The sequence below is a fragment of the Schistocerca cancellata genome, chromosome 4 (assembly GCF_023864275.1).
Source record: "Schistocerca cancellata isolate TAMUIC-IGC-003103 chromosome 4, iqSchCanc2.1, whole genome shotgun sequence".
NCBI lineage: Eukaryota > Metazoa > Arthropoda > Insecta > Orthoptera > Acrididae > Schistocerca > Schistocerca cancellata.
Window position 1 is genome coordinate 314,473,836 of NC_064629.1, and position 4,770 is coordinate 314,478,605.

General features: G+C 42.2%; 1 pseudogene; it reads right to left on the minus strand.

Annotated features, from left to right (window-relative positions):
* Nucleotides 1-1,801: 1,801 nt before the first annotated feature.
* LOC126185503 (5S ribosomal RNA) lies at nucleotides 1,802-1,919 on the minus strand (annotated as a pseudogene).
* Nucleotides 1,920-4,770: the final 2,851 nt, after the last annotated feature.

Consider the following 4,770-nt stretch of genomic DNA (forward strand, 5'->3'; position numbering starts at 1 on the left):
GTTTACATGTTAAGCTCAAAAATGGTTCAAATGGCTCTGAGCACTATGGGACTCAACATCTTAGGTCATAAGTCCCCTAGAACTTAGAACTACTTAAACCAAACTAACCTAAGGACATCACACACACCCATGCCCGAGGCAGGATTCGAACCTGCGACCGTAGCAGTCCCGCGGTTCCGGACTGCAGCGCCAGAACCGCTAGACCACCGCGGCCGGCAATGTTAAGCTAATGAATTACAACAATATTTAATAAAAAGACTGCTTACAATAAGTGTAAATAATAGTTTGTTCATAAATAAATAAACCAGGGTTTTTGAAATGTGTGCTCACATTAAATGACAATAAAATGTTGTTAAATATTTGCCAAATATTTGCCAAGCCTGCAATACGGAAGCGTCTTTTGGCACTCTTTACAGTGGTGGTATTAGCTGTTACGTGTAACTGACCACTATCAAATTACCGTTGTTTTTAATATCAACTCCAATCAACGTTTAAATAAGGTTACTGGCAAGAATAGTAAAAATATTCATTAAATAACTACACAAGTACGATATGAGGCGTTCATGCTTCATTCAGTTTCTGTACTTCTGTGGAGAATATTTTGACAAACATTTACATAATGAAAAAGATGTAAAATGTATTAAATCAATAATTAAAGCAGATACAGATGTGTATTTTTCAGGCATGATAGTTATAGTGCTATGCTATCATCCGAACCATTGTTCGTTGAAAGCGCATGAGTAGACTAAAAGTCGTTAACTTAAAGGTTTATTCGGGAGATATTCAGTCGCTATGAGTTATAAATATTTGTAGTTTATATAGTATTGAAAATATTGTTTCATTGGATGCAATTCAATTTTTTGAGATTGCAGATGCATTTAGTTTTGCTTCACTGTGGAACATTAATTTATTACTGAATTTACAAGTATTTCAAGTAGCCATATTTCAGACTGCCCTAAACGCTGCCGTTACTGGTACATCTTATACATTCTGGCCACTTCAGCAACTGCCGTCCAAATTCTCCGTGCTCTGGGAATACGCATACCCGGTCACGGGCTTACGGCGTTTGTAACTGAGCTTACCTGGAGCGGCCAATCGGCCTCCTCGCCCCGCCGACTCGCACACAGCCAAGCGAGCATATTCACCTATCCTGACTACGACCCTAGACGGCCGAATAGCTCGCCTAAATACGTGTCAGTGACAAGAGTAAAAAATAATAAGTTTGAAAGTAACTCTTTTTAACGCACTTCTGATGTCTGTCTGATTTTAAAAAAATGTTTTAAAAAGTTTATTTGTTATTAACATTGTCAGTTATATGTACAAGTCAGCCAGTATGGTGACGCACCGAAGCGCGAATTAGTATGAATGTTGAAGTTTTGATTTTCCTTCGACTGTATTTCACTTGTACTATACGTGGTGTAAGGGATAATAGTACTTTTACTTACACTTTGTGGGTGTATGTGTGCAAATTATTTCTTAGCTTATTCTCAGTAAATAAACTCGTACACCGTTGTTTCTCTTGATAAACAAACAAAGTTCTAAACATGAAACCGTTGTTTACTTATTTTAGTTCAATGTACGATACCCATCAGCTATCATTGCACTCCGTCATCAGGCCACAAGTGGCCCATCGGGACCATCCGACCGCCGTGTCATCCTCAAAGAAGATGCGGATAGGAGGGGGGTGTGGTCAGCACACCGCTCTCCCGGTCGTTACGATGGTTTTCTTTGACCGGAGCCGCTGCTATTCGGTCGAGTAGCTCCTCAATTGGCATCACGAGGCTGAGTGCACCCCGAAAAATGGCAACAGCACATGGCGGCCCGGATGGTCACCCATCCAAGTGCCAGCCACGCCCGACAGCGCTTAACTTCGGTGATCTGACGGGAACCGGTGTATCCACTGCGGCAAGGCCGCTATCATTACCTATTTATTTAATGTTCATCATATTCAAACAACGAATCACACTCATTCTCACATACCAGTTCGACAGAATTACAGAACAACATAATGTTAAATAAGGACTTCGTTTGTTACTCTGACTGGCTCTATAGCTGTTGAGAAGCGTGAACGTAGATATAACCTGCCCGTTTCACAATTGCCATTTTAGCAGGGCGTGCTGCGGATTGTTGAGATTGTTGGTTGTTTCGAATGACTCAGGAGCGGTATAGCTACCCTCAGTCCAAATAGAACACGTGTCCTAAAATACGTACGTTGTGTGTGCAGCATATAAGACAAACATAAAACTACATTCGCTGTTACCATATTCTCCTATAGAAAAGCGTGAGAAAATAAAACTTGTTTGTCCGGTACAGTAACTACGGCGGATATGCACCGTATAAAACTAGATTCACTGTTACCACATGCTTATATAGAAAACAGAAAGAAATGGAAACAGAACAATACAACTAAGCACACAAAGCAAGTGTGTTCTCCCCCTTCACCAGTAACGTTCTTTTGTTGTTATTTTTTTAACGAAAACCTATTTCCTTTAAAATTTTTCACAGAAGTGTTGCGGTTTCCGGCGGAATTACTGTCTGAATTTTCATGGACATTTTCCACATTACGAATTATCCTTACACGACTTCCTACTGTTGCTACTGCTCTCTCCACAGTTTTCGCTAACGATATTAGCAAACATTTCAATTTTTCTTCACTATAGAACTAATCTACGTTATTTGTTAAAGCTTTACTATATGATGGTATTATTTAATCACGTATGTTTGCGCGTTGATCATCCATTTCAACAGACCCTGAGTATACGCAGTTGTAATAATATACTATGAATATTAACTTGACTGTACAGTGCCGACCTGCTTGCGTCATTCACGTTTCGTCGGTCCCGTCTTTACACAAACAAAGTTCAGTTCCACATTCTGCAGTCGGCAAATGTATAATGGGCAGCCGTAGTATGGCTACCGAAAGAAGGCGCCTTGGCTCAGGGGCAAACGGGGAGAGGACAGACAATGACTTCTAGGCGCTACAGTCTGGAACCGCGCGACCGCTACGGTCGCAGGCTCGAATCCTGCCTCGGGCATGGATGTGTGTGATGTCCTTAGGTTGGTTAGGTTTAAGTAGTTCTAAGTTCTAGGGGACTGATGACCTCAGAAGTTAAGTCCCATAGTGCTCAGAGCCATTTGAACCATTTTTGAACAGACAATGACTAGGCCTCCGTTGTCGACCAGGGATGGCAACCCACTGATGCGTTCTCCTCATATAGGTCTGTAGCTATGGTATAAAGTACCTACGGATGGCTGGCTGGTTGATTCAAAGGAGGGGACCAAACAGTGAGGTCATCGGTCGCATCGGATTAGGAAAGGATGGGGAAGAATTTTGGCCGTGCCCTGTCGAAGGAACAATCAAGGCATTTGCGTGAAGCAATTCAGGGAAATCACGGAAAACCTAAATAAGGATGGCCGGACGTGAATCTTCGTCCTGCCGAATGCGAAACCAGTGTGCTAACCACTGCCTCACCTCTTCCGGTTGACCTACGAAGGACACAAGGATTCGCGTAAGCGTACTGTACAGGTAGAGACGGTCAGCTTCAAATGCGGCGAAGCACTTCGCTATTGTCCTTCTCCAGGTCACGGTATTCAGCTACCTGATTATATATTTTCCAAGAATTACCATGAATGACACCTCCTCTATAGCTTCTGACTTTTCTGGATGTCATAGGGGAAGTCATCGATGGGCTAGCAGCTACTTCGTCACTCATTATTTATTCTGTTTATTGTCAATAACATGTAGTAAAGAATAAGAACACTTAGCACAACTACTAAGGCATCACTACTGTTGGAAAGCTGGAGTTGGCAGCAACAGTAAACAAAGTACAGTCAACACGAAAAGTTGGGAGTTTACACGAAGAATACTATGAGCCCAGGCAGCCTCCTCTTTCCGTAATCGTACTCTATATTAGATTTTTAAAAAGCGAATGCTGTAGGTTAATATTACTAGATGCTTGATAGCCATTGGGATTTATCGCCTTATGAATAGCAAAAGCTTTACTCGCGTTCACGGCTTTTAGTGGTCTAGCTGAATATTTTTCATGAGTTAAACAAAGCTGTACAAACCTTGAAGGCGCGAGGCCCCTCGGACCGCGAGGTCGTGGGTGGTGGCCCGCGTCGTTCCAGTCTTAGGCGCTTCTGGTCCACTGCAAGCTTTACAGAGCATTAACAGTGTCAGAGGGTGGTTATTACACGAATGCAACTTTTACAAGAAGAAGCTGTGCTGTTGTTAAGATGACAATACCGATGTACTATCCTTAAGTGGAAGCCTTATGCAGAACATAGTTCCAGAAATTACTCTAACGAGGCATAACTTACGCATAGATTAAATAACGAAACCCCACCAAGTACAGAAAAATGTTTCTCGAGATAGTAATAAACCGGATCCCCACAAAGAAACAGTGACAATGAGGATGGCATAGCTAAGAATTACCATTATCTTGTTTCCGAGTAAGCCCTGTGTATTGCGTATCACAATGACAACTTAAACAGGATAGCTGCAGGTAGACTATTGTATGCCGTGCAAAAACAAAAATGTAGTAATTAGGACCAAGGACAGAATTAGAGTTAACGAAACTCTGAAAAATGCAGTAGATTTTTAAATCAGTGTTGTTAAGAACAGAAAACTTAAGTGCGCCGCGCTGAGTAGCCGCGCGGTCTAGGGCGCTTTTCCATGGTTCGCGCGGCTGCCCCCGTCGAAGGTTCGCTTCGTCCCTCGGGCATGAGTGTGTGTGTTGTCCTTAGCGTAAGTTAGTTTAAGTTAGATTA